The sequence below is a fragment of the Ischnura elegans genome, chromosome 3, assembly GCF_921293095.1.
Source record: "Ischnura elegans chromosome 3, ioIscEleg1.1, whole genome shotgun sequence".
NCBI classification, from domain to species: Eukaryota; Metazoa; Arthropoda; class Insecta; order Odonata; family Coenagrionidae; genus Ischnura; species Ischnura elegans.
The window spans coordinates 25,436,130-25,453,705 of NC_060248.1; positions in this window are offsets into that span (position 1 = coordinate 25,436,130).

Here is a 17,576-nt window from a genome sequence, read left to right on the forward strand (position 1 = left end):
TACATAGCAGTATTTGAACGAAAGCTATGACACGAAAACATATCCTTAATTTTCTTTCTTATTTTATCAGCCGATTCTGACGACGCTCATGAAAATTGGGCCCGCGTTGAATGTGTGATATAGGTAATCAATGAGGTGAGGAAGCAATTCATTTGGACTGACAATTGGAGAATACTTTTAATGAAAGCAAGACACGGATGATATCAGCAGCAAGGGAATCGATATTGGAAGCTTTCAAAAAGAGGTGATACAGAAGAATGATGAAGATTGAATGGATTTATGGTGTGAATTATGGGGACATTATAAGAAGAATTTGGAGATAATAGAGGCTTTTTGAAAATATTAGGGAGAAGATGGCACAGCTTAATCAGCCACATCGTGAGACATGATGGTCTGATGAAAAAAATAATCGAAGGACCAGTGGAAGGTAAGAATAGCAGAGCAAGGCCTCATATGAGATATGTACATGGTGATGAAGGATGTAAATCAGAGGAATTAAGTTAGCACTGAAAGATAAGCTGATATTTAATATGGAGTATAGACATTTTGTTGGAGAGCTGAACCAAACAAATACTTGTGAGCTATACTGGTGAAAGGACATGTTTTCACTTTCCTGGCTTTGCCTTTCTGTCTTGAGCTGTTAATAAGTGAGACAGAGTGGCCTTATAATGCAAACTTGTCCTCAGTGTAGTTTGATTAAAAAAATCAACCATAAACGTGTTGAGTAGGGGAACTGTGAGGGAGTGTTTCACATTGCCAGTGTCTCTCTCAGTGAGGCTGATCTGCAGACTCTTGAGGACTCAAATTCAAACACAAATCCGTGCCAAGCAAACCACGACCTTCACCGTCATCAATGAGTTCCTTTCAAATACATAAGTAACAGTATAAAAATTGATGGTCTTGTGATAGATTATCATAACCTGGATAAATAGTGAAAAACTTATAACTGTAGCTCAACTTTCTGGAAGAAGATTCACTCTGATGCATCACAGAAATACACTATATACGAATCAACCCTAGTGAAGTTTTGGGAGCTCCAGTTTGCCAAATGGGAAATGGGATCTTGTGGAGTGGATCTTGGGGTCAACTTTATGACATGCATTCTAGTGCGTGAAGTGCTAAAAGTTCACAAAGTTAAATGCAGTTTCTCAACAAAAGAAATTGGCTTGAGTGATTCTCAGGCTAACATTAGTTACGTAAATAAATGTCTCAGCCTTATGGATCGCAAGGTGTATGCAAGGGCTAGAGATTTAAAAAGAGACAGAAAATTGAAATACTTAGAGATCACATGTGGCAAAATATTATCTAGGCAATAGTATAGTAGTCAATGACACCTTTTGCTAATTTTGGATTATCTCTTTGAATTTCAATGGCATAAGTCAATGGGTCCAAGAGGCATTGGATCTGAAAATTGTGAAAAAATTAAAATTACCTCATTTACTTGGGTTATCGAAACTGAGAGCATGTCATGTTAATGCACACTTTTGTTTGCACACATTGACAAAGTTAAACACTATTTTTTCACCAAAAGTTATCAAATAATTGGAGAATTTGAGACTTGGCTGAAAAGACACTCATGGATATGGTGAATTCCAAGATTTCAAGACTCCAAAATTAAGGTATGTTAATCGGTATTCACCTTCCCCATTTTTCATCTTCTTCATTCTTCACAAATGCCTACCGTCCACTCTCCTCCTTCTCACTAAGTGACCAAGTTTCCATTCTGTAAAGTGCTACATTCAAGAACAGACTATTAACTGACCTTTTCTTTCAACTTCTCACATAACAATCCTCTCATAAGCTCCTCCTGTTCATGAATGCCTTCCAGGTTAAAGCAATTCTCTTCCTGAAGTCCATACTACTGTGCCCATTTTCCTCTTATGTTCTGCCCAAACAGTTGAATTGCTCTACCAGCTAAGTTTTTCCTCGCCTACCTTTTTACCTTGAGTCTCACGATTTAGTGCATGTAACCCATAAATTTAAAAGACCTCAGTTCAAGCTTCCTGAATTTGTTTCTGAGGTCTGACCAATCTGTATTGTGCAAAGTTTGAATTAGACCTTTGGAATGGCTATTCCCGGGAGGATTCCTTTTCCACAGACCACATTGATAAGAAAGTTATGTTGCTTATAGTGGCGTGCATCTACATAATACCCCGCAAGCCACCTAAAAGGCCTGTCGCAGGGGGTGTTAAAAAACCACCCGTTTACAAATAAAAAGGAAGTGCTCTCAGGAAATTACAAATAGCATTTATTAAAGTCATTTATGGTTCGGGGGAAAAACAATCCCATAGCTATCCGTTTGGCAAAATATCTCTCTTAATATATCGCTTCTGTCAGAACTGGATATGTAATGGTGCTCTAATATTATGTTCTCCGTGTCGCTCGTAAAGATATCCATTCTCAATTGTTCAAGCAATCTAAGCCTAGCGGGCAGCCTCCGAGTCTCCAGTCACTTAATTATTCAAACTAAGAAATTGGATGCAACAGAGTTCAGGGAGGGATTATCTGTCAATAGGAATTATTTATTATTATTAGTATTCTACCGATTAAGGTAGGTTTTCATGGAGTATTCAAGAAGTGAGCTGGGAGCCTCCCTTTTCCTTCCAGCACTACCTTCTTTAATTCACTGTAAGGCCTACTCTCTTTCAATCCATCTAAAAATCCTATTCTTTTCCTTCCCCTCCCTCGTTTCCCTAACATTCTACCCTCTAACACCATTTTCAACATCCCCTCACCGCTAAGCACTAACTCCATCCATACCTTCTGTCTCCTCCGTATCTCATCTAAAAGCTGCCTCTCCTCGCCAACCATATCCAGCACTTCGTCAATCCTTTTCCTCTCCGTCCATTGCACCCTCTCCATTCTTCTCCATACCCACATCTCAAATGCCTCCAATCTTCTCTCGTCTTCTATCCTCAGTGTCCACGTTTCCGCACCGTAGAGAGCTACAATCCAGATCAAACTCTTCACTAACCTTTTCTTTAAACTCTTACACAACGATCCTCTCAGAAGCTCCTTCCTGTTAATGAATGCCTCCTTCGCTAATGCGATTCTCTTCCTTATGTCCTTACTACTGTATCCGTTTTCCTCTAACGTAATGCCTAAATAGTTGAATTGCTCAACCTGCTCAAGTTTTTCACCACCCACCTTTATCTTGAGTCTCACATTCCTCGCTCGTGATGCTTTACAAAACCGCACAACCTTAGTTTTCTTATGATAAATCCTCATCCTATACTCCTCGCAAAGCTCGTATAACGCATCCACTAGAGCCTGAAGCCCCCTCGCTGACTGGCTAATCAATGCCTGATCATCCGCGAATCTCACTGATTTGAACATCATTCCTCCCACTTTTATTCCAGCTTCTAACTCATCCCACGCTTCCCTTACCATCTCTTCAGCGTACACGTTAAAGAGCAGCGGCGATAGAGGACAGCCTCGCCTCACACCTCGGCCAATGCTTGCCCACCCAGATTCTCCGTCCGCTACCCTCACTTGCGCAGTCTGGGCCATATACAGATTACGAATCAGTCGTCTATCCCTCCAATCTACACCTATTCTATTGAGAATATCCAATAACTTAACCCAGTTTACCCTATCAAACGCTTTCTCAAAATCCACGAAACACGCATATACGTCCTGGTAATAATCTAGGTACCTCTCCACGAGGGGCCTCATTATTGCTATTGCATCACGAGTCGACTTCCCTTTTCTGAAACCAAACTGATCTTCGCCCAAATATCCGTTTGCCCTCGCCTCCATTCGTCTGTTCAATATCCTCAGCACCACTTTCGCCGCATGCGATATTAAGCTGATAGTCCTATAATCTCCGCATTCCACAGCTTTCTTCTTTCTCGGAAGCGGAATTAAAACCGTCTTCACGAAATCCTCCGGCCAACATCCCTCCTCATAGATCTTGCGCACTAGTTCGAAAAACCTTTACTTACCTTCCTTCCCTAGATTCTTCATAAGCTCACACAGTATATTGTCCACGCCTACTGCTTTCCTAGCCTTCATATCACGAAGTGCTCTCTCTATTTCTGAATCTAATATCTCCGGCCCAAGATTATCCTCCTCCACTGCACTTTCCTCCTCTAGAGTCAATTTCTCTGGTCTGTTCATTCCGTCATACAGGTCCTCCACGTATTCCTCCCATCTGCCCTGTACCTCTTCTCGCTCGGTTAGTATCCTCCCATCTTTAACCTTAATTTTAGCCATGGCTTGTCCCCTTTTCCCGCCCGATAGCGACTTCACTTTGGCGTACAACGCGCCTACTTCTTCATCCTTCTGGAACTTTTCCATTTCCTCACACTGTCTTTTCCACCAAGCCTCCCTTGCTCTATTTGTTTCACGCCGTAATCGATTATTAATTTGTCTATACATTATTTTGCCCTGTTCTGTGCCCACGGTCTTCCACTTCCTCCTCTCCTCCATTTCCCTTATCATGTTCTCCGTTATCCACGGCTTCTTTGTCCTTCTACTGCCAGCGTAACTTGTCCGGCGGACATGTCAATTGGTTACGCTGACAAGACAATGTCCGCCGCTTTGACTATTCCCGTTTTAATATTATCCATCTTTCCTCAACAGTCTTGGTGCTGTCAATGTCCCGCATAGATACTAATGTCCACTAGTTCCTGATATTCTCTCCTCATACTCCCCTTCAGGGCTTCTACGTTCCATTTCTTCGCCTTCCTAACTTTCATAAGTCTTTTGAATCTTACGTGCATTTCATGAGCACTAGATTGTGGTCCGAATCCGCATCCGCTGCAGGGAAGCTGCGCGAGTTTTTCACACTATTCCTAAACCTCTGTCTTACCATAATGTAGTCTATTTGATATCTCCCCACATCCCCTGGACTTTTCCATGTGTACCTTCGCCCTTTATGATGGTTGAACCACGTGTTTGTGATGAATAATTTGTTTCTCCTACAAAATTCTGCTGCTTTCTCTCCCCTGTCGTTCCGTATTCCTAGACCAAAATCTCCTATTTCGTTTCCATCCCTCCCTTCCCCGACTGAGGCGTTCCAGTCCCCCATCACTACCAGATTTTTCTTACGCGGTGTGTCTCTAATTATTTCCTCGAGCTGTTCATACACCTCATCTACTTCTTCCTCCCTATGATTGCTAGTGGGCATGTAAACTTGGATCACCACAAGGTTTGTGGGCCGCGCCTCAATTTCTACCACCAGAATCCTATCGCTTACCTGGTGTAAGCCTACCACACGCTTACCCATCTTCCCGTTTAATACTAAAGCTACCTCTCGCTGGCTTTCCTCCCCACCACTATATATAACACCATCACTCCAATAGTCCCCCCCATCCCTCCACCTCACCTCGCATAATCCTAAGATATCTATCCTCCCTTTATCCATTTCCCTTTTGATATTTTCTAACTTCCCCGCCGTCGTCATAGTCCTCACATTCCACGACCCTACATTTATAGCCGACTTCTTCTTCTCCATCTTCTTGGTCTTCTTTTCTTCCTTCTTCATTGCTGCTGCTGATGATAATGATGATGATGATGATAATTCTCTGCAAGGATTTCGCATGTTGGCGACCCCGAGGGCCTTGCCGACCTCGCTGCCGTGCCCGACACCCGCCCTTTGCGGACGGGTCCCGGGCGATGAGATTCCGAGGCTCATTTGGTTGTACTCCATGTTTTCAGGGAAGAGATAGTTGGTAGGGTTTGTCAATAGGAATGCAAGGTCATAAAAAAACATGGTCATAAAGGATGGCCAAGAGCAGACCGGAAGCACAACTTTGTCAGGGGCGCAAAGATCAGCTCGCTCGACCCCCTTTACCCCCTAGCTCCCCCTCACCCACCACTAAGATGTAATACATCAGTAAGCTATTTTTTTGAGAGGCGGTAGTTGAAATTATACACCGTATGTTTGGTATTAAGAAGTTTTATGATTATTATTGTTTTATAATTTATAAATAAAAAATTATAGTTAAAAAATTTAATTAGAAATATTGAATAACTTTTTAGAATAAATTTCTCAAATTTTGTCGAACCCTGAAATCTGCCACTCAGTCAAGCACCTGCCTCCTCAGCTCCGTCTTAGTTCCAGGTCTGGCAGGGAGAGATAGTTCAAAAAGGAAAAGAACAATACCGCTAGGCACAAAATGAGTCAAAGAATATCAGAAAATCAATGGTTTCTCAGTGGCTATCCTCACGTACGCAAATACTCTTTTTGTTGCTGTTTATCGGAGGAGGATGATGAGCATCAAAATTTGGAGAATACAAATCTTTCTTTACCAAATGGACATTGAGGAGAAGACTCCGATGCAGTTGAGAAGCAGGGAATGAATCTGGGGCAGAGTATCAACCTCATTGTCTATATAGTTTTTCCGTTACTCTCTTGCTAAAACTTGATTCACTCTGAATTACCATCGAAATGGTTATTGACAATAATTTCTTGTTTCCTTTTCCCAGATTGGACTGCGACGACAGCCCTTAATATGGTAAAATGGAAAGTATTCCTGAAGTATTCAAGAAGTATATCGGCAGTCTCCCGTCCCTTTATGGACTTCCCTATTCAATTCGCAATAAGGCTTATTTCCTTCCATTCTATCTAAAAAGCTTATATTTCCTCTCCCTCGTTTAACTAATATTCTCCCCTCCAACACTGTTTTCAACATCCCCTCCCCGTAAGTACTAGCTCCATCCATACATTCTGTCTCCTTGATATCTCGCCTCTCCTCGTCCACCATGTCTAGCACTTCGTCGTTCCGACGCACAACATATCAATATCCCTATCAGCAGATCAAATCGCGTTTTTTTCGCAATTCGTTTTTTCAAATGAAAAATGCATGCTTTTTACCATAAAAACCACCTCGAGGAAGTAATCTACTAGGAGTTGTTGGCTGTTTTCCTGAAGTCATCGATTTTTTCTTCGGAAATTACGAATCGTAGTATATAATTTTCACAGATAAAATGATGCGTGTCAGAATTGCCTGGAACCGAAGAGAATTTATTCGGAGAAAATTTGAAAAAGTGTATTTATTCCCTTTTCCTATGCTCTAGAAAATACTTATATTTCCATCCCGGTTATACCATTCCGTTCTCAGCGGGCTAATTCTTCATCCGACCAAATCCCTTCCCCTCCTACCTCTTTATCAATTTCCTCTCTCCCACTGAGAAAAGCGATTATTTACGAGTTGGCAGAGGAAAGAGGACGACCGCTGGCGATACGGACCAGGAAAAAGGCTTAATTTGCTCCGAGTGGGGCATTAAAACCGAAGATTTGCTGGAATAGGAGGAAAATTATGAGAAATAAATAGGTTTTGATGCAAAGTGGAGGGCTTCGTAATAGTACGGTCGTAGAATAAGTATGTGCACATGTGGTATATAAAAATATACCGATATATCGTTATTTGTATTTTCAAAATAAACCAATTGACCAATAGTTATATCACACAAAAATACGGCTTTACCAGTACACGGGCACCATTTTCGTAGATTATAATTATGGTTCTCTTTCTTTATGGTGTTTATAATGCGTACCTACCCACTAGTACTTTCCTGGCTGCTGCCCAATGTAGTTTATCCAATTTAGTTCTCAACATACTATAAAGCCACGTAAAATCATTAATTAATAGATTTGGGAACATATTCCTTGTTCCACCAAATTTGATTTGAATTTAGAAAAGAAATGAATTACCGGTTCGTAAGTATAGCTAGCCTCTTTGCATGAACGATCTTTTTTCCTAACCTTGTATTTAAAAAAATCATCAAGAAATTCAAAACCAAGGCGAAAGGGGTTCATCATGTTTTAAAAAATTACAACAAAGCGATAAAACTATTGAGAAACACTCCCTTTATCTTTGCTTAAGAGCAATTTCAAGACTGAGCAAGATAGTGTGCACCGCTGTTAAAAAACTGCAACTAATAGAGTTGTGCCGTTCATGAATGAATCGTTCAAAATGAACGATTCAAGGGCATGAACCGAATGAATTGAATCTACGTTTTCCATCTGCAGAACTGATCTTTGCCCCCCTGTCAAAGTCGTGCTTCCGGTCTGCTCTCGGCCATCCTTTATGACCATGTTTTTTATGACTTTGCATTTACAAAAATGTTTATTAGATAAATATATTGTTTAAAGTTCCCCATGAAACTGAACTTCTCTTAAATCGACCGAGTTCCGCAACTGTCATTTTCACGCTGAATGCTCCATGTTTTACGGCAGCCTGTAGCCGCTCTGATCAACAAAAAAACTAAATTAGAAGCGTATTTTGTAGAACATATCCTGTAGAACCCGAATGCAACATTCAAAAATTCCTTGCAAAAATTCGAAAACATGACTCTGGCCAGCTTTTTTCGACTTGGGACTACTGTTTGACGCCGGGATAGACGCGCGTCGATGCCTTCGGGGTAAAGATAATTGCGGAATGAAAGGGTAGAGGAATCCCGCGCCGTGAGTGTCATCATCGTCATTTGAGTGACGCAGGCTACCACAAGCGAAATCGAATCCACTCTTCCCAGAAAATTGGTAGACCATCACGAGAGAAGAATGATTCAAAGATTTTTTCGATATTTAACCATAGACAATCACGATGATACGAACTCTTTTTGTAGTTGTTTCTAGGACTTTCGCTCGGGTTAAAAACTAAAAGAGTTTCTCAGACAATCATGGAAAACAATCCTTAGGTGCATCCACCTATCATATCCGGTTTGACCCATGAGGAATTGTATGTAATGCCGGTTTTCCGATCCCTGTATCAGGCTGCCATGAGGCTGATGGGCTACGCGCACCTCGAAACGTTGGCGACGATTGAGTTTTTAACTCGAGTGGAAGCCCGAGAAACATATGCGCCGGGGAAGTCTCCCTTCATATTCAGGAATTATTCTCGGATTCTGTACCAAGCATTCGAGATATGTGTATGGAGAAGAATGGAGAAGGTGAAATGGAAGGAGAGGAAAAGGAACGACGAAGTGCTGGATATGGTTGGCGAAGAGAGGCAGCTTTTAGATGAGATTCGGAGGAGACAGAAGGTATGGATGGGAGGAGTACTCATTGGGGAGGGGATGTTGAAAATGGTGTTAGAGGGTAAAATGTTAGGGAAACGAGGGAGGGGAAGGAAAAGAATAGGATTTTTAGATTTGAAAGGGAGTAGGCCTTAGAGTGAATTAAAGAAGTCAGTGCTGGAAGGAAAGGGAGGCTCCCAGATCACTGATTTAGTAATTCATGGAAACCTACCTTAATCGGTAGAATACTATAAAAATAGTACCAATCCAATTGAGTCGCATTGGCCGACGTTTCGCAAAATGACTTGTCTACCATTCTCAAGGCGTGTTACTGAATGTACAAATTCACGCTGAAACAAATTGACCATTTGGCGAGTACAAGCATAAGGGTCTGGTGTCGTCGAAACTTCAAAAAACCATCAGCCAATCAGAGAACACCTGAGCTTTATTTTTGTACTCACCAAACGGTCACTTCGGTTCAGTGTAAATTTGGACATTGAGATCCATGGCGCCAACTCCACGGGGCCTGAGGGTGCCCGAGCCCCCTCAAAAATTTGTTATGGGTGTGAGGAAAAAATTTGTCAGGCTTGTCGATTTTCCCCGGAGTGTCCAGATATCGAGATTGGAGCTATCAGGGTTCTCATGTTGGTCATATAACTCTACAAAAATGCTTAAAAAACTTAAAACTCACTACTTATAACATTTACCGGTGCAAGATCCCCAGTTTGGCCCCCCCAATATTTTTTGTAAGCCGGCATCCCTGATTGAGACAGTAACACGCCGTGAGAATTGAAGACACGTCGTTTTCTGAAACGTCGGCCAATACGACTGAATTAACCTGGTTGAGAACCCGCGAAACATTCCTCAATATTATTCACCAGGAAAAATTGAAATCGTTCATTAGTCTCTTCATATATTTTTGTAATTTTCTTCAATCAAGGATATTTTCCGGCTTCCTTGGCGGCGAGGTATAATCCTCGCCTGCCAAACATGAGGTCGCGGGTTAGAGTCCCGCCTGGGTAAGTCACTCCTATCCAGGGCATGGTTGTTTGTGTACCTTAAATTGTTAACACGTTGATAGCCCCGATGTAAAATGCCGTATTAGAGCTGTTTTCGATGGCATGGAAATAAATAAATATTGCGTAAAAAATTGAAAATATTGGCTTTGATAGACGGCCATACAAACATTATTCCAAAGAACTTAAGGCATTGTGAAGAAGATAAAAACAACTTTCGTCGGAGTCGGCATAAATTTTTAAGGTTTTTTTACTGCCTGAATAGGCGAATCTCAATATCGCCGCATGTGTGAGTGAAAGGATAGGACTAGTTTCATTCAGAGTATCCATGGTAGTCCTCTATCGTCGCGTTTCCGAAATAAAAGTGCCTCAGAGTTAAAAAAAATATTGTTTTTACACGTGCAAATTTCGGATGAAAAGAGTGGGCAAGAAGTTGGAACAAAGCGACAGCATCTCCAGCTCATTAGAGATAAGGGGACAGGATGCGAGCGACGCTTGCGGTCGCTGGCCGAACTAAGGGGAGGGGGAAGGGGTCGAGCGATAAGGACGGGAAGGTGGACATGGAAGAGTGATATGCGGAGTAACTGAGCGAAAGTAACGGAGTTACTACTAGCGATAAAATTAAGGCCAATTTCTACATCTAACCATTCATCATTATCATTGGTCAACGACTCTAACATACTCGTGGACAAAAAATTGCTTCGGAGGGTACACGGCGGCACGTGGGTTGCCTCTACGGATATATTGCTGTCAATTCCCACGCATCGGAAAATCAGACAGTTCAATAAGTCACTAATTATTATGTATTCAAAATGCTGACACTAACGGTCCTCGAAAATGTGTCCGTAAGTGAGAGGTGTCCTTAAGTTGGAGGTAACCTGAATAAAACCTCATTTTTACGCCTAATATTACCGCGTAAGTATTATATTGTGGGAATAAAATTCTGGTGAATGAAATTCTTTTATTTAAAAAACTTTATTTAAAATTTTTTTGCGAGATCGGTCAGAAAACCCATGTCGATGGTGTGTGTAAAAGAGTAAAATTGGGCCTAAGAGTATCCGTGCCCGAAAGTAGGAGATTACGTATATATAAGAGGGTCTATCCTTATACAAATGCATATCCTTCTGCCGGGGAATTGTCCTGAAGTCAGAGGTGCCTGCGAACAGAGGTTTAACTCGATACCGAAAATGGAGTGACAGAGGACAGATGCTCCTGGGCTAGTAGCCTCTACAGATGTATCGCGGGTAGTCACCACTTGGGAGAATATTTCGGGGGTGGAGGAGACTGGAACCCTCAAAGGCCCCTCCTGGCTTCTTGGATCCTGGATCCTAAGATTGGCGTGACGTATCTCACTGCTCAATTCACTTATCACCACTTATCACTTGACTTACCTACGTATTCCTTCTCATCATTCGTTACCTGCTCCATTTATTTAATTTAAGGTCTACCTTTTCCGTTTTTACATCCAGTTTTACCTCTACGATGGTCTTCAACAAGCCAAGACGCCTCAAGATTAGCAAATTAAGCTGTTTCGCCTTCTTATTAAGGTATTTATTAGTCTTCTCTTCCACTCTTCTCAGGACTTCCTTACTGCTCAATAGGTCGCGTTGTATTGCTTTATCTCTGGTTCTTCATCTTCTTAATATGATATGTATTTACCCATGAGGAAGTAATTTAAATGAATTAGTTCAAGTTAGTATTCAACTCCTGGTGGTCCTGATTTCCATTCATTGTCAATGCATTTGCCTTCGTGAAGACTACCCTGGTGATAACTTAAAAAAACCGCGGTTAAATGGGGTCACATTAACGCATGAAAAGGGCGAAGAATACTTCATACACGTAGTCTCAATTTGCGTGTTTCTGTACGGGAGCGAGGCTTGGACGTTGACAGCAGCAGAGAAGTCCAGAGTGAAAGCATTCGCAATACGGCAATGTATAAAATGATAAAAATGAAACGGATTGACGGAAAAAGTAAGAAGGAAGTGCTAATATGAGTGGGAAAAAATGGAAGACTTCTAAAAACCTTAAGGTTTTCTTAAAACCTTAACCTTTGTCCTGATGAATACTACCGTAGAAGTGTCGGTGAACGGAGGAAGGGAAATAGATGGCCACTAATGAGTTTCATAGGACAGGTTGTTAAGGGTGCAAAACAGAAGAGTTACATCAATATGAAAAGGCCAGCAGAGTGGAGTGCAGAATGGAGAGCTGCGTCGAACAAATCTTAGGATCCTTAACTTATGGTGGATGATGCGATTTATTTATAATAGTATTCTACCGATTAAGGTAGGTTTCCATGGAGTACTAAAGACGTAATCTGGGAGCCTCCCTTTCCTTCCAGCACTGCCTTCTTCGATTCACTGTATGGCCTACTCCCTTTCAATCTAGGCGGATGATGGGATGAGTCTCAATTTTAAAATTTAACCATTGAGTCGTGAAAAAAACTTGTAAAAAAAGTTGTACTTCCTCGGAAATATGGTATATATATATTGCATCTACATGAATTGGGATGTGAAACATATTCCACATTACAAAATTCTAAGAGCGAAATAGCTTTCTTCCTCACTTCATACGCGAAGGAACATTCAAATTCACCGCAGCAATATGACGAGATTCAATGAGCCACAAACCAGTGGCAAAAAAAATCTGTAAAGAAGAGTCTACCAGAAGAGCCCTTCAACCTCCGAGTATCGCTATTCAGAACATTATCTATTCAGGACCCTTCGAGTTCTAAAACCATATTCTGCGGAATTCCGGGACAGTGGCAGCGAATTGATTGCGATGAGGCCAACACTCTCATAAACGAATCAAGCCCAATCAAAAAAATAGATATTCATACAAGAAGCCTTAAAATGGAATACAGCCTTAAGTTAGTGAATTGTGGTGATGAGAACGTAAGTTCGACTGGCAAGCATTAGAGCGCATAGCGTGAGTCCGTGATGAAGTATGGTGCGGAAACCCTCACTTCCGTCCTCCAGTCCCTGGCAAAGATATCCAGTAGCCAATGACTAAATCATAGTTGACTTTTCTTCACTCTTTACGCCATATATTTTTCCCTTTTTCTTTGCAGCTGCGTACCCCATGGAGCAGCCGGGAACTAAAAAAGACCTTTTATTTGTTTTTATTTACAAATATATTACGAAAGTCCTCTGCCAACTGCAGATATTCGCCATAAGTGGCCACGCAATCGAGCAGTCACAGCGGCCTCTTTTATTTCGCTACTGCCATCTGATGTCCACCAACAAAAAAAATTGAACATGAAAACAAAGAAAGCACAAGGAGCTTTGTGGGGCTGAAAGAAACAGTGATATTTCTAGGTCGTCAGAAAACATTGGTGCAGCCCAACAAAATATCTATCATTTTTCTAAACTAAACGTTGTCGCTTGAGCCATTTTAGTTTTTGTTTTATTCTCAGGGTATTTTCGAAAGCACCTATCGTATATCCCTGAATTTACTCTCCGACAGATATAGTTTTTTAATTTTCATATGAGATAGTTGTCCTACGTCATCAAAAGAACTTGCAATCAGGTTAGCCTGATGATTTGCGTATTCGCACACGCCCTTTGGAAAGCAATTAATGCGTGCTACTATTACGAAAAATCGTTGATTTCAGAGGTGACAGTGAGGATAAAATAGACTTTATAGTTTAAAATAGATAGTTTTGAAGCAGCTTAACTATTTCCTTTGATTGCTGGTCGCAGCGTATAAAGACTCTGATAAGTGTCTTTCCTTGGTTTTAATGGAGACTTGAATATCAAGAAGGGCTAATAGCATTATTTTTTGCACTATAGAGACCAAATAGCTTTTCTAGTTCCGAATATCCATGTACTCTCTTCAAAGTAGGTCCATACTATAGTATCATGTTTTTTTCTAATTATGGAACTACTTTTCAGGGGAGCGTCCAAGAATACGGTAGTTTTTTTCATCAAAGAAAACAAAAGGCATTGATTGTGATTCGTTTCCCAAAATTAGTGTATTTATAGTAAAAAAATTATTTGCCATTAGAAATCCCAGTTTAGACAAATGGTAATGGTCAATTTTAATCTCATTTGAAAAAGGTCATGTTGGCGCCCATGCGATGCCACTCCACGTGACGTCACAGGGACCTAGATGCTATACGAGCAGTCAGGAGTTTTACATCGTTTGAGATTACCAATGCATGTATGAGGCACAGAGCTCGGGGAAACATCTCTTAATAATCACCTATTAAAATAGCCTAAGGCCGGAAAGTTTCCTTCATTTGATAAGGTATTAATAATCCTTATTTAAGCCAAGCGCTACCTGCTATCAGGGTAGTCTACGCTACCACCGTACTCGGCAGCAAGCAGCCTGTATCGTAGCGGCGTTCATAGCCTCGCACCGAGGTGGCCTCACACAGCAGCTGCCAGACGTCACACGGGCTTTTCCAAGCATTCATACTTAGCCCTCGCGTTTTCGCGCGCTTTAAATTTTTCATTTTTTTTAATCGTGAAAAATAGGTATCGTCATTTAAAAATCTAAAAGCGTGAAATATGTACTAGAGGAGTAATAATCTTTCGATTTAGGCAGGAATCATGAGGGTTCAAGGGGAACCCTCTTGGGGTTACAACCACCGGGACCGGGACCGGGACCCAAGCCCGTGGCTTATTCGCCCGATCACCCGGGGAGGGGCTGGACGGGAGGGAAAAAGGATGGAGGCGCCGTCGCGATCGGAACCCGCCGACGCCTCCAGGGAAGGGAAAGGGCTGGAAGGAAGTGGGAGTAGGGATAAAGCACCCCAGCGCTATGGAAGCAAAGGGGGCCCTACCTAGCGAAACCATGCGTACGCAATTTCTCTGCCACCATCCCGGGGAGATTTTTCTATGAGGAAGAAAAATCCCAGATCGATTCGATTTAGGCAGTAAAAAAATAAAAGGAAACCACCCTATTGCATGTAATATAACATGCCTATGAATATTGAAGAGTAAAAAAGTGTCTTTATTCTCGCCGACCGACCAAATATCAAGCTCACGCAATGAAGGCGTACTTCGACATTTCCAAACTGGAACTCGGAGCATAATGGTCTTGGGTTAATCTACCGCTTGCGGTCCGTTGGAGATGCTAAATAATAGAAACATGGGCAAGGCAGATCAGCAAGCGATTCCGTCTCGTAACGGCGCCAGAGGTGTTTACTTATGTTGATGACGATCAAGAGATTTCGCGCGCAGCGAATTTCAGTCGACGTGAGCGCCATGTGAATGAGACGAGAAGCAGGGGCTGAGGTGGTAAGGCGGCTAATACGACGGGGATTATGAATAGCGGAGGAAATGAAGGAACGAAGGAGGGAACAAAGGTACGGGAGGAGATTTATCGGGGGGGGAGTTATGTCGAGATAAAGTGTGAATATGGAAAGCGCCTCAAGGGATTAGAGCAAGGGAAGGCACGGGACAAGAAAACTGGGGGTGGCCCGGGGGTGCAGACAGAGAGAGAGAGATAGAGCGGAGAAAAGCTAGCTGTCTTAAAGAACTTGGAACGCGTTGAATGTGAGAAAACCTTAAAAAATGTAATACTTATTATTAAAGCATTATACCGATTAAGGTAGGTTTTCATGGAGAATTTATGAAGCATTCTGAGAGTCTCCCCTTCGATCATGGACTTCCCTCTAAAAATTCACAATAAGTCCTACTTCCTTTCATTCAATCTAAAAATCCAAAAGAATTCTCTTCCTTCCTCTCCCACCTTAACCCAGTATTTCATTCTCTATTCTACCCTCATTCTTCGCTCTAATACTCTTAAGAAAGATAATTTGGAGTATATTTTTCCTTTTAATTTAATTTTTTGATGATTAATATTTTTATTCACCGAATTCATTTCACCCAGTCAATCATTCAACCTGAAGAGTGGTTTGGGTACATGAGGGCATTGCTCACCTCAGGTTAAACCATTCTGCATTCCTGAAATTTAATGTATGAAACATGCTTTGCTAATAAATAATATAAGGCTATTTACCGTTCAATATGCTTACGATTAAAAAATGTTGCAACAACGCTCATGTACAAAAAACTGCAATCATATTATTTGTTCGATTGACGTATTGTTCGAAGAGACGTAGATATATTCATTATGAATATTTTATTCTACATATTCTGTCACTGAGGAAAGGAGTGTGCGGGGAAAGAGAGATCGTAACAGAGGAAAATTCCTATCGTATGATCCGACAAATAAAACGTCTCGTAGAGGAAATGCTTCATATCAATGTGGTTTTGGAGATTTTTTCATCACTTTCCTGTTCTATTAATAATCATGGTGCACGTGAATAATTTATCAAAAAAGACTCCTTTAAATTTGTCATGATATTTTCCGCGTTGAGTTATCTGTGGCACAAAGCTTTCAGTTTTAAAATAAAAATTTTCACTGCGGTACATTTTGCACGACATACCACTTGAATTAACAGGGGAAAAGGTAGGACCTCTTGGAAAATTTGTCAATAATTTAAGACGGTATGAATGTAAATGAAATATTTGGATCACAGTTCAATATGCCTCTAGTCAGAGTGTTATTATCTGCCCCGCAGTTGCGCCGATTCCATGGGGCCTGAGGGGGCCCGAGACCTCAAAACTTCGTAATGGGGGTTAAGAAAAGATGTGTCAGGCTTTTCAATTTTCCCCGGAGTGTCGAATTATCGAGAGTCGAGTTTTCAGGGTTCTAATTTTGATTATATGACTCTTCTAAAATGCCAAAAAAACTTTAAAACTCGTTATTAATAAAATTTCCCTGGGCAAGACCCCAAGTATTGGCCCCCCCAATATTTTTTAATAGTAAGCACCCCTGCTGCCCCGAGCTTAGACTTAAAATTACTGACTCGGTGATGGATGAAAATATTTATGGAGCGGAGTTTATGGACGGCAAGGGCATCGGAAATGCGGATTAACTCTGAAATTCGAAGTAAAATACGGAGAAATTTCTTTCGAAGTGTTTCCAGTCTTTTACGTATGCTGTTTCGCTGTGGGCAAAAACTTGCAGTCGTAAAAGAGAGTTGGTACGATTACGGTGGGGTAAAGTTTCATTCGAAAACTGTGCAAAGTGGAGAGGTTTGGGTGAAGTGCGAAGAAGCTGCATGTCGGACTGCTATAGCTTCGGAAGTACACTACTTCAAATCATAGGAATATTTAGGGGTTTGGGGAACAGAGCCATGTTCCCCTCCCCAGATGCTTAAATAAAGCAAAATTTTTTAACGATTATCATTAGGTTCGTTTTGTTTTGTGTGTTACGAACCTTAATCATTTCAGCCTTGAGCCCAAGTCAGGAAGAGAGATTTGCCGGTCATTCGCTAGTCAGCGCTCGGAAGAAAGCATCGCCCGAATGGGTAAGGGGCTCGAAAACTATCGTTATCATATACAGGGTGTCCCATTTATCTTGACCACCCGTAATAACTTTTTGTCCAGATGCAAATTGAAAAATGTGTCAAGCAAATGTTCATTAGCCGTCAGGGGAACATTACAGGAGGAGTTTTAGGAGAGGAAATGAATTGCCGAATAAAAAATATAGGGTGCCATTTAAAAAAGACATACCGCTGTTCATATCATTGTAAATAACAAAGCTACAAGGAAGGCAATCATGCTGATTAATGTCCCCCTGACG